The sequence below is a fragment of the Lonchura striata genome, chromosome 7 (genome assembly GCF_046129695.1).
Source record: "Lonchura striata isolate bLonStr1 chromosome 7, bLonStr1.mat, whole genome shotgun sequence".
In the NCBI taxonomy this organism is placed as follows: Eukaryota; Metazoa; Chordata; class Aves; order Passeriformes; family Estrildidae; genus Lonchura; species Lonchura striata.
This window is the reverse complement of record NC_134609.1, coordinates 15,258,242-15,282,877: the sequence shown is the minus strand read 5'-3', so window position 1 is coordinate 15,282,877 and position 24,636 is coordinate 15,258,242. Positions and strand designations below refer to the sequence as shown.

The 24,636-nt window shown below is 42.0% G+C and overlaps 1 protein-coding gene across 11 annotated transcripts in view; it reads right to left on the bottom strand.

Annotated features, from left to right (window-relative positions):
• Positions 1-24,636, bottom strand: part of C7H10orf71 (chromosome 7 C10orf71 homolog) — a 79,199-nt gene that overhangs the window by 13,362 nt on the left and 41,201 nt on the right. The window contains exons 1-3 of one of the 11 annotated variants that reach the window (XM_031505247.1): positions 7,960-8,284; positions 2,213-2,417; positions 752-883 (exon numbers count right to left, since the gene is read on the bottom strand). The exons of 4 other annotated variants lie outside the window; for them this stretch is intronic. The gene's annotated coding sequence lies outside the window, so the exon portion shown is untranslated. Of the gene's footprint in view, positions 1-751; positions 884-2,212; positions 2,418-6,315; positions 6,337-7,959; positions 8,285-17,713; positions 17,772-24,636 lie in introns of those variants that run through there. 6 more of the 11 variants (XM_021539272.1, XM_077784626.1, XM_031505249.1 and 3 more) reach the window with 6 other exon arrangements.

Here is a 24,636-nt window from a genome sequence, read left to right as displayed (position 1 = left end):
CCACAGCTCCAGTTCAAAACCCAGAGCCCTGTGACTGGGCTGACATTTTTTCAGCAGCATGCTCTACTTCCACACATGCTGCTTTAAGTTTCCAGGGGCTCATAATGACAATGAATAGTTAATGCTCCTTACCATGGGAAATAGGAGAATCCCTAATGAATTGATGACTTTTTTGCATAGGTTCATATTTGTTGATGGCACACACAGGACTTCATAATCAGATGAGAGCTCTGGCTAGAAAAAGGTCTCTTCAGTTTTGTGTCATCAAGCTGGGACAGCGCTCACAGCTGGTGGCAGCTCCTCCCTAGCCCGAGTGGGGCTGGCTCAGTGAGGTCCCTTGGATACTGCCAGAAAATCCTGCATGGCAGCAGTGATCAACACATGAATGAGCACAGAGCCTGCTGCAGCTGCTCAATGATCACAACACTGATGGATTCATTGTGCATTTAGGAAAACAAACAAAAAGGTGTCAGGGAGTTTACATGAGGACCTGGGGGAGGATCACAACACCTTCAACAAGCAGGGCAGCTGCTTCCGAGAGAGGCAGTAGTGCTCAAGCCACATTTCCCTGAATTGTCAAGAAAGGCAATTTCTAAATTGAGGTGGACATATAATTAAATGTATTAGCACAAGCTTCTGTTTCCCTCATCCAACAAGATCACTTTCACCAATTCTTTGTAGTCATAAAGGGAAACCAAAGTGAATTCTCTTGTTTGGGGAAAGGGAAACCACTTCACACAAATAAAAATACCTGCCACAACAGATGGAAGATGAAGAAGTGGATCTCTCCAGCTTAGGGTGAAAATCCCAAACACTGGCAGAAATGACTAGCATAGAACAAGGTGACCTCAGCTACTCCAGCATCAGATCTTTGAACACTGCACTGGAAAGCAAGGAAAAGGAACCATGTGTCTGAACCAAACCAGTGCAGGAAACTGGGTCCATTCCCCTTGAGGTTTGGCCTAGCAATTTTGTCTTGAACAGCTTGTTCTGGGCCAGAGAAGAGGAGAGACTGTTCTTGATTTTGGGCCAACTTCTGTTCTCGGTTACACTGGTATAAATCTAGAGTAATTTCACAGACGTCAGTAGAATAACTGAGAACAGAATTGGTGACTGAATACATCTACTTCCTCAGCCAACGCTGGTGCACTATCCAGAAGCGACATATGCAACTGTAACCACAGTAAAGTGAAATTCATCTGTGAAGAGCCAAACCCCACCCCCACAAAGTATTCAGACCAACATGCAAAGGAAAGGGGTTGGAACTAATACCGCATTGTTATGCCACCAAATCGTGCCCTCTGGAGAATTCTGATTTTCTAACCTGTATTGCTCATCACTGAAAATAGCAGTACATTTGGGATAAAGTAATGTTGCTCTTTTCTGCAATATTCACTAGAATACATAGATCTAAGAGTGGTGGGTAGGCATGGTATGGTTCTAAGCTGCACCAGCAGAGCTGGCTGCCAAACTGAATTGCCATCATGTGGACAATATCAACTTTTGGAAATAGCTTTGTGTACTTGTTAGGGGAGGTTGTTCTCATTTAGATAGCTTTTGAAATTTCACATGGAATAAAGATTCAGAAGAGAAATTAAATTGGGAATTTCAAAATTTCATTTAGAATTAAAACCCTTTTTTTAATTTTAGATTATGCCACCATTTTTCAGTGAAAAAAGGCTGTGAGAAATAACATGTATATATACTATAATAGTTATAATAGTATGTTATTAATGTCCTTAAATCAAAGAGGGTGTATGCTATTTAACATTAACTGAAATCTTTCATTTTATTTTCTATGTCAAACAATACTCTGATGGTACTGCAACAGAGTGTGATCTTGTTTTGAAATTTCCCTAAGTAAATATTTTAAATTATAAAGCCCATAAATTTTGAATTATCTTTCTAGGGGAAATGCCATTAAAATGAATATGATTGTGATTTTATTTGTTTAATCAAACCTCTTCTCATTTTTTTTCTGAAAAAAAGAACTGAAGTCTTTTTCTTCCAGTGAGCTCCACTGGAGCTACTTCATTTGTTCCAATGGAAGCTGGAACCAGGGAATCATCAGTTCAAGGAAGGTCAGTGTAGGCTGGTGGAAGTATGAACACCAGGAAGAAATGTACCCAGTAAATGACTGTGTGCTCTGTATCCTGCTGTGTCCTTTCCTCAAAGGAGGTGAACCTCTTGCAGCCCCAGCTGAAATGCTTACCTTTCCAGCTCAGACCACAAAGCTTCAAACACTGGAAGATGAAGACCTCACATGAAGAAAAATGGGAGGAACAGAGACTGCAAGTGTCTCTACCTTTCCCTTTCTGGTTCAGTGGCAAAGACCCAACAGTTATTTCCAGCCGGTCTCCGGACTGCCTTTCCCAATGTCCTCCAAATGCCCCATCCTGCCAACAGGCCTGTTACGTCTGGAAGAAGGAGATGTTTCTCAGAAAGGCTTATATCTGCACTGAGGCTTTCTTGCAACTCCTGCTCATCCTTCCATCTCCTGATTCACTGCCTTTGAAGAGCCAGTAGCATGCAGACATGACAGGGAAGTCAAAGGCACAGAGCACATGACTGACACAGGCCAAGGGAGGTACAGCACTTGACAAACAGCACGAGTCTATGAGAAACACAGGGCAAGAGGGATGGTGCTCCTCCTGTGACCTGCAGTCAGCACAGACAAGTGACATTTAAGCAACTGAACCCAAACAGTGCGTTTCTTGGCATTAAATGTCCGCCTGGAAAAGGCCACTGTCTGAAACTAGGTCAGTCACTGTACACCAAGATATTTATACAGCTCCCCAGCAATATGGTACATGAACACCTCGTGGCTATTTATCTTTCAAACTCTCCCACTGTGGATCTGTGTCTCATCTACAGGTCAGCAGCTAAGGACCAGCTTCAACTGGCTGATTTGCCCAAGATCAAAGGGGGCATTTGTGGCAGAGCAGGGAACAAAATCTGTTTTCTGAATTGCACAAGAAGAGCTCAGCCTTTCTCAGGTAATGTAAAAATATGCTTTCCCATAGCCCTTCATAACTCATGATTAAAAATCTCTGTGAGCCCACCCCAGCCCCATTGCAACAGAGTATGTAGCTTGGCATTACATTGTGTAGTGAAATCCAACCAGAGTTGGAGGTGACTGACTGCAAAGATCTCTGCTTCATCTCGGGTGCCTGATACCTAAATTTTGCTAAGATTGTTAAAACTCAAGCCTTCCTCACTAGCTAGCGGTGACAGGTGACAGACATTACAATGGTACGGTGCCCTCACTGAGCACTGGAAGGGTTTTGGCTGATGAGACAGGTGTTCATCTCCTTCCATTCTCAAGAAAGATTTAGATGATGAAAGCTTCAGAGCTTTCCCTTCCTGAATGGAGAAAGGAGATTTTCCCACAGCAGAGGGAAAACTGTGCAGTATCACAGCATTGCAATGGCTAGAGGTAGAAGATGACAAAGGGGGAAGGGGAATAAAATGTATGGTCAAGAATAAAAATATAATATTTTGGCTGCCTTGTAATCTGGAGCAGACCAGACAGTCTCAATCCCCGTCATGGGAAAATCGTAACCATATCAGCAAGTATGTTAGACACAAATGGGAGACAGGTGTATTTTCCTCTGTGACCTACACAAGGAAATCTGCTGCTAGCAACAAGCCATGCCTCACTTCTCTTTCCAGGCTGGGGAATCTGAAACCATCCCCCACTTACACTGCCCTCTGCCCATCAGTCCCAACACTGATACCATCAGCATTGTCAAGTTTACACTTAAACCATTTAAGCTTCTTGACAAGGAGAGTCTGACCCACACCCACCACACAGGATACGGTCTTGGGAAACAACAGGCTTGCAGAAAAAAAAGGATTACTCTTTTACTGGTAGTCTCATCTGCTCTTTTTCTTTATAACTTCTGGATATTTTCAAGATTTGGACAAAGATTTTGCTGAATCTGTTTTCTATTAAGAAGAGAATTAAAAATGCTTGAACGTGCTAGGTTCAAAATTGTTCCAACTTCTAAGCAGTTTTCTCACCCACTGAATTCCACAGGATTTACAGACAGGCAACATACCAAAATACCACAGACAAAAAAGATGTAGGCATCAGAGGTGGGGGAAAAGGTGGAGGCTCTGGTTTACAAAATACTCTGGCTCAGGTTGCAGGAACAGAGCTATTTCTTACTTACACCTTGCTATAGCTTTCAAATGCTGCCAAAAGAGCTCTGCTCCTGAGCAGCAGTGTGGCAGGGAGGGTGACACTCAATGCATGCCAGAGCACATGACTCCAGCACACAGCCATCCTTTCACATAACATCTCTCCTCCAATGACAAACTGCTCCTCAACCATTGCTGATTATAACAGAGCCATTCCAGAAGGACAAAAGCTGTGGCTTGCCTTCTGCCTGCTATCTGGAGCATGGCCATGGGACAGCCACACACCTATGGGAGGCCTCTGGGAGAGCAGGGGAGAGCCCCCTCACCCTTGCCCCAGGTATCTCTGGAAGCTATACTACTTTCCTCCTTTTGAGGAGCAAAATCCAGGAGAAAAATCCCACCCTGAACAAGATGAGCCCTTCCAGCTTCCTCTTTCTGCATTGTGCACAGGAGTTGTTTTGGTTTTGCCCTGGGAAATGTAGACTTCCTATTCAGAGATTGACTAATTCTTATGATGTAATGGTGTGTCCCCAAGCCAATTCCTCATTCTTTCATAGTTAATGAGCTTGCTACAGTGTTTCTTGTGATTATTCTGTAAAGGATATATGTAAAAGACAGAAAAAGAAACATCAAGAGTTTTGAGGAGAATCCACACTTGCTCCCCAAGAGATAGACTCTGATGACTCTGGTAGAGTCAGTTCCTCAGCAGCTTCAGTGATACTTCAGCTTCCCTAGACCCTCTGTCACCAGCTACTTCTCCTTTCCCATCCCTTCTCCTCACTTCTCTCACACATTACAGAGGTGGCAACTCTAGCTACTTGTCTGTGGCTTCATACAATTCATAAGCCTGGTCAAAAACTTATTTCTCAGTTTTGGAGAGACAGACCAAGTCCTAATATCACTACTTCAAAGCAGATCAGTCAAAATAAAGAGTCTCAGTGAACAGTATCATGATAAGGAGTGCTGCCCCACTGCCCCAGCACAAACCCTGACACAGCTTGCAGGGGTCAGTTCCCTCTGAGCATGATGTTTCTGCACCAGCCTCCCAGGCAGTCCTGGGCACTTATCCCAATTTTTGCACAGTGAAGGCCTGTGCTTTGAAATATTCAAAGGATAGAGACAGAGATGCATGAAATATACCTCAACAGAACAAAAGCCATCAGAAGAGTGCAAAATTGTACATGGGTCTATAATGAAGCAGACAGGCAAGCCAAGCTGGCCTTGAGGTATGACAGCTTATGTCTGATCCAGGTAAAGCTGATAGACAGAGGCACATCTGAGACTGAGGATCTGCAGTAGCTGCAAGCTGCCAGAGACTGCTGACTTGCACATTAAGGTGTAGCCAAATGTTAACCACATACATCTCTTTAAGAGACTCTTCCAAAAAACTGCAAGTGGAAAGTATGAATAAGGTGGCCTTCATGTACCTGACTGTCACAGCCTTCTCACAGTCCCCAAAACAGCCTTTGACACAGTGTGTAGCTAACAGGGAAAACATCCTTGAAACTAATGGGATGTGGCTATGTGAGAGGCTGAAAATAAAGATGCATCCCTATTTGACCTTCTTGGCTCATAAAAAGATGGGTCTGACTGTTAACACATGATTTAGATTAATCATTACTAGCTACTTGCCTTCTTGTATATCATTATTTGCAAGCACAGGTGATGGATGATAAAGAAACATAGAACTATAATTAAATATCTGCTTTCTATTTCTGTCCAAAGAGGATCATTTGGCAGGGAAACACAAGGGAAACCTTACTTCTAGGTAAGGGTTGTCCTTTTACAGCTTCAATGCTGTCTTAATTTCTGTGAGACTGGTAAAGCACAGGGTCTTGGTGGCACTCTTCCACCACACACACTTGAAAGCCATAAAAACCTGACAAGCAGCAAGAAAGTCATAACACATCAAGCTCAACACACACATACACATACAAATATACATATATAACATATACATACATATATATACACACACAACTTCAGATATGTGTGACCCATCCAAAAGCATATGCAGGCTTGATAGAAGAGGAACAACCTTATCTCAAGGGTAAAGTTCCCCTCCGAGTGAACACATGCAGCTTCCACTGTGGTCCTTTCCCTACACACCTGTCAGCTGGCTCACAGACAGCTGATCCCAAAATGCAACACAACCTCAAGCAATGCAGTTACCTCTAAAAGCAATGAACTCAGCCTCCTGCTCAGAGCAGTCAAAGCTCTGTGTGACCTGGCACCCCAGCTGCAGACAGGCCTTCAGCTAAAACCACTTGCAGAATTTGCCTCTGCCAGCAATTTTCCCTGTGTGTAACTCAGCTGGACTAAAGAAAGACTGATACAGATGAGTGGAATTTTCTCCCAGCATGGCTCATAGGGTTAGTTGACTTTGTTTCTGGTCTTGGAGGGATTAACAATCTTGTGGACCTTTTCCACAGCTCTGGTAATGCAAGTACAGGTAAGACAAGCATTTTAGAGAAGCAGGTGTGAATAAGAGATTACAGAGAAAAAAATTCTGTGTGCTTTTGGCTTGCAGTGCAGGGATGCAACTACACCTGCAAACCTCCACCCAGCTGTGGCCTTCAAGTTACAACTGTTTTGGTAACTAGGCTGAGAATGCATACAGAAATACCTTCCTAATGACAGGCATGGAATGGGGGGGGAAATGTAGCTGGGGCTCCAGTGTACTGGGAATATTTTACATCCTTGTGTTTGTCACAGACCTCATCCTTTAAGCATTTAACTGAGGACATTTATTTTTTAAATGGTCAGTTCTTTGAAGAAGTAAAGGAAGAGAGCCACAGACTTTAATCCTGTCCAGAAAGCTTATTTGTCCTTCTTATCTCTTCTCTTTTTTCCTTCTCCCCTGCCTTCCTCCCAGAAATGGCAGAGGACTAGGGAGGATTCCTCTAGCTGGTACTGTACAAATTCAGTGTGAGCCAGTCACTCTGATGTGCTGCTGTAAAACTTTTCTCTATTCAGATGTAATCAGATTGCCAGTTTACAAGCCATTTAAAAAAGCATAAGCACTTTGGCTTCTCAAGCTCAATTTTAATTATTTCTGTTCTTTTTTTTTGCCACTGAGTTCTGCAGCTAGACTAATAAAATGCAGTTCCTTAGGATAGCAGACTAAGAAGTTTTTGAATAATTGGAGTAAGAAAAGCCTATGCCATTTAAGTAATCTTCCAACAATTAAAATTGGATATAAGTCATAGTCACAGTAATTTATAGTGGCCTCTCAGCACTGCATAGGTATTTGAACTATCTCAATTTTTCAGGCTCTGTAGCATGGTAGTTACTTTTTATAAAATATTTAAATTATTCTATTCCTATTTGTTCCAAAAAAAGAAACATCCAACAGCCTTCCAAACCCTATAAAAATCACCAAGTTTTAAAAAGTAGCTTATCTGTAGGCAGTAATCACCTGGAAAGCAAAACCAATGTATATTTCCTTAAAGTTGTTTACAGCACAATGTACAAAAATTAAATGAGCTTCATATCAATTTAGCGCTCTTTTAAAAGGATCATGCCCCTTTGCAAAATAATTACATGTCATAAACAGTATTCACTGCAAACAAATCTATGTGTATGTCTCTTTCCACACACAGACTTTCAGAGACAATCCTGCATTTCTCTGAGAACAAAAACAGCTGGACAAAATGAAAGGACATTCCACCTCTAATCACTGAAGAAAATATTTAAATTATGTTTGATCTGATCAATCACATTACTGATCCTTGAGTGCACACACATTCACACACTCAGAACCACCATTCTCCACAATTTCCCTGTTTTAAAACCACCCAGATGCTTCCCCCTTACCTTCTGTGCTCCAGCTTCCTGACAGGGACATGCAGGGCTGTGCTTTCTTCCCTTAAGTCAAAGCCCCAGCACATTTTAAAGCAGCCTGCTTATTATTAGCAGTTCCCATTACTTATGTGTGTCGGACTCTTCTTCTGAACATGGTTATTTTAATAAAACGATGACTGAAAAATAATAAAAGTGGAGGAACTAACCCTTGAATCCTCGCAGACCTGCCTAGCAAGGTGAAGTGAAATGAGCAAGGAATCCAAGGTTAGTAAAATGTATTTAAATAGTTATAAGGCAAGGGGAAACCAAACGGAGATCATGGTGGGGAAGAGGCAAACATACGTATCGGAATAACCACGCGGTGTCGAGTAACAGACAGATGAAACAAACAGTCATCAGCTATTTTTACATTCAGATTGGCCATTGGTAATTCTTCAGAGATAACTAATACAGCCAGCAACTCTGGGCCATGGGCTCGCTGCTGCCAGTGACTCAAACCTTAGAGCACTGCAGTTTTGTACCTACAGGTGGGAGGCAAAGTGTTTATTAGGGTCACCACTAAAAATACTGCCTACATACGCACACGAGTAACACATTGCTGTCCTCTGGGTGCTTTTTCATAAATAGCTCATTTCATCATCAAGGCTGGACACATGTAGCCAGTGTTCTTCGACTTCTTGGAGTAAGGACCTCTTCCACTGTCCCTCCAAAGCAAACAAGATCAGCCATCCTGCTGGAAGGCACATCCAGCATTGGGTTTCATTTGGCAGACTGCAATAGGATGTTGGATAATGGGAGAAATATGCCATGAAGTCAACAAGCTACATTTTTGTACTGCAGATCTGAGCAATGGATGGCACCCTGTGCCCTGCTGAGTGCACACAGCTCCTTACTGGAGTCATGGGACTCTCCTGGGGTTTGGCATCATGTTGGACTTGAACCACAGGCTACAGCTAAATGAAGAGCAGGATCTCCTGGATTACAGCCCAACTCCTGCTTCCGCGGCAGAGCAGGACTCCACATGAGCCCAGCAGACATTTACACATTAAAAGAACTGCTAATTACATTGCTATAGCACCAGCAAGTTTCTGCTGCCTGTTTCTGTCCAAGCACCAGGACACTTGTGAAATCAGGACAATTGTCCCTGAGATCCAAAAGCAGCCCAGGCTTACCCCTCCTCAGAGGGACAGTGACCTGTCTTCTCCAAAGCAACCTTCGGCTGTGAATTCCCAACCTGAGAGAGGTGTATTTTTCACCTTAAATTCCAGCAGGAAGATTTTGCAAAGATGACTCTCCTGAAGTCCTGGTCTGGGCTTTGGTGCTCAAATATTTCTTACTCATCCCAAACTGAATGCTGGTCTTGCAAAACATCAGGGCACTTCTAAGTGCTAAGTTCTGGCCTGGAACTCCAACAGCTCCCCATGCTCTGCACTTGTAACAGCATTTATGCACAAAGTTCTGGTGTATCATCAGTCATGGCACCTATGGACTGAGACATAAGAGAGGTGGTGCACACTGAAAAAGATGTTTGGGATTACAAGACACAGTGGAAAAAGTAGTCTTCACTGCCACTAATATTGGCAAAACTGTCTGTATATGTGTCTGTCTCTCCCACAGATTTCTAAAGAGGGGAGGAATGTATTTTTGGCATACTTGTGCTAAAAATAAACCCATCTCTGCTGTCTATGAAGAGAGGCAGGTATAGCCCTGCTTTCTGTAAGCCCTGAACTTGTGAACTGCTGAGAGGCTGAATCACAACTAGAAAGATCCCTATGGAAATGGTAACTGCTAATGCAGGAAGGTTGGCTGACTGCTTAGAAAATCCAGAACAGGCCTTTCACATGAAAGCAATGGGGGTTAACACTATTCATCAGGATAAATGTGGTTCACAGGCTCCAGCTTTGAAAAGACTCAAATCTTGGGACAGGCATTAAGCTCATTCAAATACTGTGATAATAAATATTTGCTAATTCAGTGTTCAGATGAGAATTTGGGATCAGATGGGCTGTCATTAAAATAAAACCACTTCTGGGGAAAATTACTGAATAACACACAGGAAACACAACCCAGTGGCACTTAGATGTTGTTATCCCACTCCCAGGAAATTTAAAAACCAAAAATTCCTGCTGCTTTCTTTCAGTCAGTGTCGAGCAATAACAGATAACACTGAACTTTTTCAGACAGCAATTTGGACTGAAATTTTAAACTTGTATGAAAACAGCATGCAATTTGTACAAATATGTCAATGGAAAATGTATGCATGTTTGTATGCATAATGAATTCCATCTTTCACACACACACTTGAAACTTTGTATGTTTGGCAATGTTGAGAATGCTGACAAGAGAGCCTTATGCAAGAGCAGTAGCTTTCAGCTTTTTCTGATTTGTATCCTACCCCAACAGTTTCTCTAGGGAAATAAATTGAGTTCTGCCCTACTGAAAGAGCCAGTTTTTTTCCTTTGTTTTTTTCCTTAGCTGCAAATCCCAGAGAAGCAGTATGCAGACCCCAAGAGGTCAATGCACCAATCACATGAAAAAAGTCCCTGGTACATGGAAACCAAAAAGTGGAACTGATTATAAACAGAAATGAAAACATCACCCTGGACTAGGAAAACTCAAGCATCAAACTGTTTTTGTTGTAAAAATTAAATGTTTTACAATTCTCAAGGCATTAACAAGCAAGGGGTCTGTGTAGGATCCCATGAGAGCAATAGGACTATATTGAGTTTTCAGCTGCTTGGTTACAGCACTTTTTGTCCAGCAAAGCAACACGGGTTCAGTTCTTACCTGGAAGCCACAGATTGATTTATTGACTATTATCACAGTAAGTGGAATAACTTGATGTCTGGGCATGGACAAGGAGCGTAGGTGAGTGTAGAGCATTGGTTGGACAGAGTAGCCTCTGGGTCTTATCAGCTGCACAAAAGCAGTGAATTGTTGATACAGGTATTTTCTCTCCCAAGGGGGAACAAGATCAAGGGTGCATTTTCTGCTCAGCACCTCCTCCTAGCCAACACAGGCTGTGCTGCACAGGCATCAGGGGAAACGAAAGGTCATAATCCTCTCTGTCTGTGCCCAGCCCCTTGTACATCCTGGTTTGAAGCAGATTCTCTCCTGACAAACCCAGCTGATAAGATGTGTGTGAGGACATAAAGATCTCCAGAACCTGAGAACCATTAGCAGTCCTATGGCCTCTTTCCCTGGGGACATTTCTCCACCTGTCTAGAAGAGTTGCTTATCCCCTTCATGCAGAATTTGTGCAATGAGACAGATGCATGACTCATCCACAGCCTCTCTCTAGGACTATTCCTTAGGGTTCAAACCTTGCCAGAAGATAAAGTTCATTGCTCCCAACTCTAGGGACTCCTAGAATTCTAACAAGGAAAGAATTTTTTAAATTATTGCATTTTTTTCCTATTTGTCCTTATTGAAGCTTTGAATGAAGCCTAGCTAAGTAAAAAGTCTCTGATCTGAGAAGGGTTCAAGAAAAATAAATATTTACTTAATTTAATATTTCATATTTTTATAATATGGTGTTTAATAAAATAAAATGTCAAAATTATTTTCGTCTTGCTCTCATAAAGTAGTAAAAAATATTATTTACTAAAAAATCATTATTTTTCTTCTCTGAAATCAGATTTCTTATGAAACCAAGAAGCTTTGCTAACTTTTGACTCTGCATTTATGATCACTGCCAGACATTGGTTCCACCATCTTTTTGTCCATCTGTGAATAAGACCTTAAATGCAATTTTAATAGAATTTCTGATCTCCTGATCTCTCCCTGCTGCTGTGCCATCAATAGCACCCAGACTCAGCTGACTCAGAAAGAACTTGTCTGGATTCCAGCCTGGAACGTTCATCCTAAAACTCTGTGAAGTGCCCGACCATGGCACCAGTCTGGGGCTCTTTTGGCTTTTGAGGACAGAATGTAGACTAGAAGGACTCTAAAAACACAGCCTCAGGGACACTTTGGCAAAGGATGTCAGTCATAACCTCATCCTGCGTATTTCCCCCAAATCAAACTGATGTTTCAGTCAGGAGCAGTCACGTTTCAGCAGTAACACAGCCACTCCACATACAGTGCTCACTCCTGAGGAACCTCAGAAAGATGCTTTTGCAAAACTGCCTCACTATTAAACACTCTGCCAAGAGTGGAAGACAGATGTGGCAATAAAGAAACTAACTACGGAGAATGTCAAACAGCAGAAGAGGGCTAAATTATTCTACAAATAAAGATTAAACCTGCAAAGCACTTTTCTATCTAAGCCCATTTTTCAAAAGGCTTGCATTACCTAAAATAGCCAAAAACCAAGCAAAGTATCTATCTGCCTTCTGGGCACTGATTTTTCTTGGAAACCTTTCCCTTCTCATCAGGATATGTCAGCAAAAGCTGGCACCTTGCAATTTGCAGAAGAGTTTCAGCCTGTGACAGGACATGCAATAAACTAGTCTTTCTTAAACTAAAGTTTAAGAAATAAGCACAATTGTGACAAATCAGATGTGGGAAAAAATACGGGTAAATAGTTGGAATGATCTAAAATTAGTTCACATTAAAAACATTATATAGAAGCCAGCGACATTTAAAGATGCTAAACCAAATGCATTAGGTAATTTATAAACATAGCTATAATCCATCTAATTTAAGAAAAGGTTGGAAGAATGTGGGGTCACTGGCCTAGTGTAAATATTTCCCATTTAAAAATTGCAAAGCAAAAAGCAGAGACCACAGGCTAATTAAAATAGCTGGACAAACAATGATGGGAACCATAAGGGGCTATTTTTAGGGGATCGTATGAGAGCCCAGGCAGCCAGAAGTCCAGTCAATCCAGAGGTGTCACATGGCTGTTCTCAGTCCCTTGCACTCTCTCACCCCACCACAGACAAGGTGAACCAGACAATATGGTATTTGTTTCATCCCCACACACCTCCATCCAGATTTCATTAATTATTTTGCACTTTACACAACACATTGGATTAATTCCCATGGAAGTTTCCACAGAATCACCATCCTTATCCTGTCCCAGCTGAGAGATGGGTTTTGAGCAGTGAGAGCAGGGCTTACTCCCCCTAGTTGCTAGGAAATGACAAGAGGAAGTTGTGGGATGCTGCAGTTCAGCTGGTACTGCAGAGGTACTGTGGTACAAATGTGTGCTTATCTCTGGGTGAAGAGAGGTGAAGAGTGAAAAGATAAAATATTAAAACTTGTTAGAGTCTAATGAGTTGTCTGAATTACATGGGTTTTCATTTTCTGGTTTGTAGAATACACTTTCTGTGGTCCAAGAAGAAGAAAGAATGAAGCACAGCAGAAGAAAATAATTTTATAATACAATTTTATTCCTCTGAAATCAGTGAAACATAAAAACATGCTGCATTATCTCAAAAAATTCAAGAGTCCTGCAAAATGGGTTCAGAAGATATTGGGGTGCAAAATATCACCCTGCATGGTTTTGTACTGCAGCACCAGTGGATAGTGAAGGGGAGGCCAGCTGGTTTAGGAGAAAGGTTCAGCCCAGATGTGAATCAGATAGGAAAGAAATTTAAATTTGCATTTCCTCCTTCTCAAACCAACTTTCTTGCTAGTTCAGAATGCTTCTCAGGAAAGGGTTATTGGAAACCACAAAGGTTTTGAAAAATATTCAATTTTTGCATGTCTTGGCAGAAAAACAGGTACCAGGAGTATGCAAGGCACAGAAAACACACTTGCCTAACCTGCTTCCAGTCCACCAGCAGATCAGAGCACACCCCTTAACTGCAAGAAGCAGCACAGCTTTTGCATTTCTCATTCCAGTAATTCGAATAATTATAATAATCTCTCTCCAAAATGATATGACTTTAAGACATGTTTAAGAAAAGTAATCAGTCTAAAATCAGCATTCAGTAAACCAGAAAGCACTAGAATGAGAAGCTTATACCCATCTTTTCAGAAAAAGCCAGTGTGTAATTGTTCAAGGTTTTGCTGAATGTCAGGAAGGGAAGACTAACAAGGACTGAGATTATCAGTGCTAGCGGGAGGAATTCACACGAACACAGCAAGGCCAAGAACAGCTAAAAACCTGGCCTGAAAGATAGCAAATGTGCTTCTCTGCAGAACAGTGCTCAATAATGACTGAGAAGAGAGCAGCCAAATGAGGAGCAGAAAAGCAAGCACTGCAGAAAAGCAGGGAAACAGAACCAGGGCAAAACTCAGACAGAAGTGCTTGGTGCTGCTGCACTGCAGGAACTGGCCCCAGCTCCTCTGGGCAGCACACCTGGGCTGCCTGACACAGCCAGGACCCACCTGAGAGCTCCACAGCAAAACCTGCCCAGGCAACTGGGTGAACTGGGAGGCTAGGGATGGATTTTCACTCTTTCCCTGTAGTTGAACTTGGAGAATGGAGTCAGTGATATATATGGAGTAGATAGGAAGATGCCATCAGAAAACAACCTAAGAATTCCCCCTGGCCCAAAAGCTATGTCACAACCCCTTAATGATGATTAATTAGATGAGTCCCAGGTAATCAGAGACTATTTCTAGTAGTAAAGTGATTCCTGGGACTGGAAGTCACCATACAAGATGTATTAAAGTGGCTGGTATCAATAAACTGACAAATGCAAACAAAATAATCCTTTAATCTCATTCTGTTAAGGAAAAGGCATGTGGCTTGAATTACGATCATATAAACCACTGCCTTCAGGCATTTTTGGAATGTTTCTAGTCTGCTAAATTCATTAGAAAATTCACACTGTCAAATATTTGAATAAAATATAATGGGGATAAAGAGATAAATACTGTCTCTTCAAAAAGTCACAACTGATTTCCTTTAGACTTTACAAAAATGTTTTAGATAAAATAAGATAAACATAAAACAATAATGAAATTATTACTGGTGAAAATTCTAATGTGGCAAAGAGGTGCATGATTTTCTTCCTTCAGAGATTAGGGACTCTTCTCTTAGGAACAAAACTAAACATGTTCACAAAATCAAGGCTTCTAGTTGATACATAATGACACTCATACCGATATTGTCCTTGATTTCAGAAGTGTTTACACTCAATACAGAGCAGACTGAAGCATTTAAGCACTGCAAGTTCAAACTGCATTTTCATTGGAGTCTTTTAGTTAGTGATAGAAAGTATTGCTGTTCCAAAACACAGCAGCAATTCCTACATCCAGTGTTCCCACATCCATTAAGAAAATGACTGCATATGCAGGCAGGCCTGAACAAAGAGGCAAGGTTTGATGTCTCCACTGGCAACACTTTTAACAGTGTCCATGTCATTTGGGATCACAAGCCCCTCTTATTTCAATATTCCAGTCTTATCAAAGGGCAGCAGCATCTCACACATTTCAAAGTGGGGCATGAAAACTGGATATTTTGGAAATTGATGTTTAGTGTAGAAGCAGCCTGGCATATGCAGCTGAAACAGCTCTAATCAATAGAATTCATTCCACGGACATGAGTGGGAGCTGGAACATGCTCTGCTGGCTTATTGCTTCAGACAGAGTTTGTGCTCTCCTCACAGGAGGGATGCTAATGAGACCTTGGATTAGTCTTTTTCCAGCTTAGTTGAGCATGACAAGCATGAAACATCTCCATTGAAAAAAAACTCATCTCTACCCTTTCTGAAAGGCTAAAGATTTTTAGGAAAACAACCAAAGAAAAAAATACAAAACTTCGATGCTAGTAATACAAGATCAGAAGAAAGCAAGGAATAGGTGTTGTGTATCAAAATGCATAAATATGGAACACTCCTTTAAAATAATATTTTTATATTGTTCAGCATCTGATGTCTTGATGAATGGTTAATTCCAGTGTGCTGATGCACATTTTCCTTCACACCTTTCACAGCTTTACCATTTATTTGGGTATCAACGTAAAAAAATTCTAGTAATGAAATTTCATAGTGCCTTCAAAAATCATTTGCAGACTCACTGCTCCTACAAAATACTTCAAGTCTAATCACACACTCCTTCTATTTACTATTTGAGCTAGATTAGTCTGTGAAGTCCAGGAGATTTTAATAATACTCACTCAGTATATCAGTGGTTTCCACTGTGGCTGGTACCAGAGTGAGCAAACACCTAACCTTGCGATTAGAGATGATCTGTAAATCCAGGCCTATGAACACATGGTCATGTTGTTTAAGACAAAAAAATCCCTGTCAATCCCACTGTCAATTTGAATAAAATCACCCTGCAAAATACATAGAGATTCATATAAAATACTTGCATTGATATTCTTTCCAGATCTCACCTAAAATTTGCTTTGTAGACGTGTTGTTAGCTTCAGAGCAACCAAACTATATGCTCAAGTTTATACTGGGAACTTATGAAAAAGCCATCTTTCTCCTCTTCTGGCATTATGGACTATTCAATAGCTCATGCTGAGTTCTAGATGGAAAAACCTCCAAGGGAGGATTTTTACTAGCACATTCTGCCTTCTGCAAATTACTGTGGTATGATTGTAATACCTTTGTGCTTTTTTCTAACTGCTGGTCATATTTTAAAAGTGCCTATTGCTCTTGAGTCTAGAGCTGCATAAACAATAATAATTAATAATCTTTGCAATTATCTTATGCCAAAAGAAATCTCAGCTTCAGCTTCAACTGGATACATTCATATGTCTTAAGTTGTTGTCTAGGGTTGCTATGCACTAACTGTTGGTATGTTCCATCCCAAAGGTGGCTCTTTGGGAAACTTTGAAGCTCTATAAATAGAAGATATTATTTATTATTATTGTGAGGGCACAGGAACGCACTAATTCACCCTCAAGGTACAGAGACACTTAAGAACACTTGTTTCAGTGCTGGATGCAGAAAAAGAGATAGAGAGCAGCTCTAGTGGCAAATATCCTGTATGAGCAAGAAGGAGAGATCAGTGGACAAAATCCATCACACCCACTGCTCACCTTTTGCAAGTTTAAACTGATCTTAGCTCCTTTTCTCATCCCTGGAGGTTAACAGACACCTCTGGGATGCCTGACATGCCCTTCTTCCTGTAAGGAAGAATCACAAGCTCAGAACACCTAGCAGACAAGAGAGGAAGCCTTCCTGAGTGGCTTAGCCCAGGCACCAAGTGCTGAGACAGCTGAAGAGAGGTGGCAGGACTTTGGCCCTAGAAAAGGGACAGAAACCCAGCAATGACTGAGATCCCCTGAGCAAGGAAAAACAAATGAAATACATACCAGAGGATATTTAAAGTGAACAGGGATAATGAGAAAATCTTAAACATTTAAGAAAATAATAAAGGGAAAACTAGGAGCAGCGGTACAAGGAAAGTCTGTTTTTCCTCTAAAATTTGCAGGTCTGGTCCTATATCTGTATATTAATTGTGAATTTTCCAGCAAGACATACAAGTAGATTAAGATTGCATAGGATCCAATCAAAAGCACCTAAACAAATTAAGTATTCTCCTCTAAGTGACTTCCCTCCAACCTTCCAAAGCAAACCATGCTGAGCTGTCACCCTGATGGAGAAGCCCCATGCACAGCCCTGTCGTGCCTATGGTGCTGGGCATGCACCACAGCCCGACCAGCCTTTGCCCTAAGCTTTTGTCCCAAGACCTGAGTGTCATTCCTGACCTCTGCAATGCATCAGGATTTCAGAGCTAGGCTGGAAAGAGGGACAGAGGTGGTGGACACTGAAACTGCTGGCAAATTTGAGCAAGACAGGGTGCCAGCCCTCACCAGTAAAAAGTTCATATATGCAAAGCAGGTTGTATTTCATTTAATTAACAGTCAGAAAACAGAATTTCATGCAGAAAGAAGAACTAAAGAGACACATACCCAGTTACCTGCAGAGAGAAATCTGCCTGTACCAACGCTGTCCTTCCCTCGCCGTGGCTGGGACAGTGTGAGTTGGCCTGAAGTGAGCCAGGGGTGCTGAGTGCTGCTGGCAGTGACACCCCAGGGCTGACACCAAACCCACCTCCCCCTGCCCCAGGCTGCCAGCATTATGGGTGCTGCATCACGACCTCACAGCTCCCCTAACACAATTAAGTGCCTAAAGGGACTTCTGGGCAGAGCCCCTGCTGCTGACAGCAGTGACAAGCAAACACTGCCTTTGCCTAAAAAGATAGGTGCTCTTTTCCAATTAAATGAGTCTTGAAGTCTGTTTCCTTTCACTGCTTATTTGACAGCCCTGTAAAAAGTGCATGTGCTCAGCTCTCAGTGTGCTGAGTACAAGGATTGGAGGACAGAGGAGAGGGTGGCCATGGCTTGACCCTGCTTCAGCAGCTCTCTGCCTGGAAGCAGTGAGGGGAGTGAGTAGTTATGGTTCAACTCTTCATTGAGTGAAAAATTCACCTTAACTTTACCTCATTCTTCTCCAGAAGAAGTCCAGCAAAGGGTTAGGGTGATGCAATCTGCCTCTGCCCAGCCCCTGGCAAAGACAATACCAAGCAAACACTCTTACCTCCACCAAGAGTCAGGGAGCTCAGGTATCAAGTGAAGGCTCACACAACAGCACTGGAGCTGAGGGTCTTTCTGATGCAAGAAAATACTCTGCATTTCTTTACACTTCTACTCTGTGGATTTTCTTTAATCTGCTCTTACAACTGCTTTGCGGTGACAGCAATCACTATAGACTATTCAGAATGGATTTATGTGGGGACACAATACTATTCTTGGTCCTTTTCCCAGTCTTCTGTGTGCCTTTCTAACCGCTGAGCGTGAAGCAGATATTTTGGAGGCATGAATGTAGCCCACCAGCGTGGAGACACACATCCCAGAGCCAGCACAGCAACACTGTGCTGAGAAAAGCATTTTGGAAAATCCTGCTCCTTATAGCTCTCTGCCAAGGCAGCCTCTGCAGGCTGCCCCAGGAGTGTGTGCTACATCCACAGCAGAGCCAAGGTCTCAGTAATTGCTCCTGCTGTGTGTAGAATACACCATTCAGTTTAGCTTCTCCTTAACTACTCCCATTCTTTCTACCTGATATTAATCATAGCAACTACCCTTAACAAAACCCTGCTTTCCTCCCAGTTTTTGCCTGTTTTTTGCCAAAACCCCACAGAGAGGGAGTCCTGAACTTGTACCCATTAATTACATTGTGCATTCAGTGTAAACTGTACCACTAATGCAGGATGAGTCCTAGAAGTGCCTAAACACAGGGATGATGGAATGAGTCCAATGAGAAAAGGTACCTACAACCTAGGTTGGCAGTGGTAAGTCAAGGCTCTATGCCACAATCACTACAAGGTGCAGTGTCAGACTTTGATGATGCAGCTCAGAGGTTCAAATGAAACTGATGGGGCATTTCTAGGACTGCATCTGAGTTCTGCAAGTATTTGTAGAATTATGAAGGTATGGTTTAGATTGCACTGAACTGAACTCATCCCACCAAATTCCTTTCTGCTTGCTGCTGCTGGGTTTTGGGTTACCCAGCTAAGACAGATGACATACAAGTCACTTAAGGGCTGAGATGCCTCCTTACCAAGTGGATTTTGCAGTGTGCTGTGCTGGGAGGTGTGATGAAGAGACCTCAGCCTGGCACTCAGCACCCTCCCTGGGACTGGAAGGTATCCCAAGCTCAGCAGTGCTTGCAGTACTATTCAAGGGGAATTGTGCTGTGTCCCAGGGGTCATGGCAGCTCAGGTGTGATGTTCACAGGTGTCTGCAGTGCAGAGACACAAAACTGACTGCTGGAGTACCACAGGCTGGACAGACCTCAGCCTACAGACACATCATGGCAAGACACCTGGGAAAACCTTCTGCAAGAAGTTCTCGCATATCTGTTATGTTGTTAATCATTGTATCCCAAGCATGATCTCTTTGCCTCGAAGTCAGAAATGCCTTCCATTGTGGAGTTAATTCACAATCTTAACAACACTAGAAGGCAGGTTTTTGTGGTCAAATATATTGCCACATTAATAATTTCAGAATATTACATGAAGCACAAAAAGAAAAGAAGTGAATAAATTAACAGAAGAAGCCTGCATGGCTCACTAGAGAATTAAAGTGCCATTTTATTACACACACCTCAGAGTTAAAGTTTTAATTTTCTTTTAAAAGATCTCAATATATAATTTTCATCTTCCATATTCAAAAATACTTAGAGAGAATGATTTGTTCTTTTGTTGTAATCCACAGGACAAATATAGCTACAGTCAAGTGATGCTGACCAAATCTCTGCAATTTCTCTGTGATAACAGAAGTGTTCTTAGTTTTTGTATTCATTATTGCTCTAATAAGGAACTTTTCTCCAAGGATCCTGATATTCTTTAAATACAAATGAATGAGTCTTTCCCAATCCCTTGTGAACTGCTCTGCAGTCTTGTTTTACAAACAGATTAACAAGCAGAACACTGGGGCAGAGAGGTGTTACTGGCCTTATTTCCACAGGAACTGAATTTGAAACAGTTCCTAGTCAGTGATTTGGCTCAGGTCAAATCTCTAACTCCTAAGTTGGAGGCAGCTCCAAGAATGATTCCCAGTGCCCTGCTTGGGACAAGCCTCCCTGTCCAGATGCATGGCTGCATACATTCTTACAGTACAAACACAGCAAGGACTGCCACTTGTGGGTTTCACTTGCTCTGCTGAGCCGGCACTGAGGAGCTTTTAAAAGTGGAAAGGCATTCAGAGGCATCTTTTTCTTTTACAAGCTGCAGACATTTGCCTCTTAGTGAAGAAGGTCATCAACCAGGCACAGAGATCTCTGTGAATATCACTGCAGCAGTTTCCAAATGGCTCCTGGATGCAGCAGCTCTCCTCACTGCCTTATATTGCAGACCAGCAGAGTTATATTTGGAGACAGATATCAGGATTATGTTCCCAAGAGCCTCTGATGGAGTAAGTTCAGAGTGTGGTGTCATGATGGACGTGCACACATGTGCCCTAGCAGAGTAGAGGTCAGCCATCATTCATGAATATGTGGAGACCACTTACAGTCCAGTTACAGCATATGCTAGTAACACGTGTTCCCCACACACCCTGTTTTCTCCCCAGTAAGCTGCTATATTTTTAATGTCTCCATTAGCTTTTGGAACAACTGACAGCTTTAAGCTTTTCCCTGCAATGAGCTCCAATGTGGAAACATCATGCAGCTTTCAATCACAAGCCAAATGGCTAAAGATTTTAAGAGGAGATTCCAATACCAGAATAGGAAGCCTGCCCAGTCAACCCTACACCTTTAATATAATTATTCTTTATTATGACCAACCATAAATGCACCTGATTCATGCAGTACTATTTGTCTTCAGAAATGCTCTTACTGAAATTGCAGGTGAGTGTCTGTGATTCTGTCCTTAGTGTGCCTCTACCTAAAGTGAAGTTGCTGGCCCTCATGCTTCTGTGGGGAGACAGAAGATCCAGCATTTAATGCAGCAACACCAACTTATGCCCAAAACATATCAATGCTTATGTTTGTTTCAACACAAGAAATTATTCTTTTGTTTAAAGGGAGAAAAGTGCCATTAAATGGTTTCTACATGAGGCTATGAGTCCTCAGTCCCCCCCAAAACCATGAGTTATGTTTACAGCTGCTGAAGAAAAATCTAGCTGGTGCAAAGATTCAAAGTGGCAGTCAAATAAAATACTATAAAGCATCTGCTGTCTGTCCCACCAGCTATGAAAGAGTCAATGCTCAGGTATGAGATAAAATCATGTCTCTCTAAGAGGAATGGGATTTTCTCTAGGAGCAGTAAATTAACTAAGGCTCTTAATTTAAACATCACTGAAAAATATGCCTTTTACTATCAAAAGTTGGCTCAGTTTTAGTGGAAATATCCAGATATGGAAAGGCATGAAGCTGTCCCCTTTCAGGTAGTTCAGTTGGCAGAGATACAAGGAATAGAAAGAGGTAAAATCACACTTCTGTCACTAAAGGAAGCACACTTTGAACAGCAATTTAATTCAATTTAGAAAACTATTGTGTTAAAGCAGATCCATCCCTTGGTATGATCCCTTTGATTTAGCTTTACAGCAGTATTTTGACTAAGAGGCTACTGACTGAAGAAAGAGCAGAGCAGGTCCTGAAGCTGCTCCAAGCCAGTGAGGTGTTAGTGCCCAGCAGTTTTCTGGCTTAACCTTAATGCCCCATCTCCCCTCTCTGGCTCTTGCTGGCCTCTTTGGATGACCCAGGTATCACTCTGAAGAAACAGAGCAGACTGAAAGTCCTCCTGATAAGAATTTAAACTAAACTTCATCTTTCTGGCAGAACTGAGTTAGGAAGAAACCACACATAATTATGTTGGCAGCCAAGGGAAGACTATAAGCCCCTGGAAACCAGGTAAGGGAGATATTTGTCTGGTAAGCTGTGGTTGGCTGACAGTGATAAGAGGTCTTACCAATTTTAATCTTAAATAATAGTTGCATTTAGAGTAAGAAGTGCATTTAAACTGATCATTTTCATGCTGTGGTATTGTCAGTTGCAACACTAAAGGCAACTCTGGTGACATGAAACCTCAGGGAAGTTATCTCCCTGTTTCTGTTATATTCCTCTCTAGAAGGTGTCCTGGTGTCCTGGCTTGGGCACAGCCCAGCCAGGAGCTGTGCTCCCTATATCCTCCATGTGCCACACATTCCTGGGGTGCAGACCAGTCACTCTGTCAGGATATGATTCTGATACCACTTTCAGTTCACGTGAAGCTTTTTTTAAGTTCACTTTTTGCAGATGAGCAAGGAGACAGCATCCCTCATTTCCTTGGCTGCTCCTCTACCCCATCTACTCTCATGATTTCTGAAATGATAACACATCCTCTTGTTTTCTCCCACATTGGGGCAAACAAGTTAGTTATCAACAACTTTTCAGCAGGAGCACTTTGGACAAACACCTGTCAGCTGTTGACAATCTGCTTTGGTAGGTTACCAGTCACCCTTACACTCCCATTCAACAAATTAATGCAAAATGTGAAGTAAACCAGCACAAGAGCATTAGGAAAACCAGCTCACCGATATGAATCTTCAAGAAACTGCTGCTACACAGAAATGTTCTGGCAAAAAATGCCACACAGGAAAGTCTTTCCCCTGTGAGATCACAGAAGTCAAGAAAATAGGCCATGAATCCCATAAGTCAGGACACCCACGCACAAAACATCTCTATTCAGGCAATCAGGCAAGCAGAAAAAGAAATGGTATTTAAACACATAGGTGGAGGTAGAGATTTTGATCTTTATAATACTACACAGCTGGAGAAACCTTGGGACCACTGAGTGAAGTCCTGACCATCAGTATCCAACCTCTCTCCTGGATGATTCTCCCAACACCAGCAGCAGTCAGAGACCTTGATGATACCATTACATTCCTGCATTTACTGAATTGCTTCAGCTTTCAAGCAAATATACAGTATCATAAATGCTTGACTTAAGGATAGAATTGTGAGTTTAGCTCCCATGTGACTTGGTGACTTCCTAAAGAAAAGTGCTCTGTGAGGACAGCCCTCTTGGAGAAGGGGCAGGCTGGGGTCACGCAGGAGGAAATGCTGCAGGGGCTCCAGGGGTGGCACCTCCAGCTCCCCACTCCATGGGTCATGGGGATGGTGCTCTGCAATCAAGCCACTTGTTCCTCTCTTGAACTTAGACCCTGCAGGCAATGACAGAGCAAGCCATCCCACAGCATTTCTTTATTTTCACGGGCACACTCCAAAGTCCTATTTTCAAAAACAGTGTGAGCACTTATGAGAGTTAAGTCCCAATGAAAATTACATTTTGCAAGTGGTGCTGAATCTATTTTGCACTTTCACAGTTGTATATTGACCTCTCTTGTGCAGTATAGCTGGTAAATCCTTTTATCCAGCTGCTGACAGCCTCTCAGCTGAGCACAGCTCTTCAGGCTCCTAGAAAACATCCATTTCTAAACATGAAAAAGCCAAAACTCTCCAGATCTTGTGACAGCAAAAGACCAGCTCTGAGGAGGAGTTTAAGCAAGAAACTCTGCAGCTTTTTTGCTGCCAAGTTTTCCATTATTTTTATGGCTTAGAAAGGGGAAGGTGCTGGCAAGATTCCATGTCAGTCTTTCAGAGGGTCTAGTCTTCTCTAGCATCCTTCCACAGGAAGATACCCAGATTATCTACAGTCCAACTCATTTAAGCCTTCACAAGTCACAGTGAGTCCAGGAGGCAAAACACACCAGAGGGTAACAAAAGCACTGTCCTCTAAATCTTCACTACTGGGGATTTCAGAGGGAAATATGAGATGCATCTAGTCCATTGTGACAGGAGAAGACACTGGGAAGGGCAGGGTATACCCTTCTCCTGAGGGGAAAATAAAGAGAGAAAGCAGGCATTTTTTCGGAAGATTAACAGACTAGAAATTTCTTCTCTAATACTAAGGAGTTCAAGAAAGATTTTATGTATGCTCAAAGGAATGAACAAATATTTGTAAATGCTGATAGACTGTAAATAAATAAATGAAATATTAATCATTGTTTCCATCAAACTCTAGGAGAAATCCAGCTTTGCATTATTTGGATAAGGCTCTGTCACTAGTTCAGCCTTGCCATTTTTAGAAATTATTAGAGTTTTATAGCAGGTCTGAAATTCTATGCCAATGAGACTGTGATTTTAATGCATATTAATGGCAGAAATGGGGGAGGGGAAAGGAAGTTGGTGTGATTCCCTTATAGAGTACAATACTAAATAAGAAGATTCCAGCTGTGCAACAGGAAAGTTAAAATGGTTTGTTTGGATCATTAATATTGCAATGAAAACTAATTAAACCTGGAGCTACAAGGAGGAGCTCATTAGAGATTTGAATAGAGGCAGCATAACACTC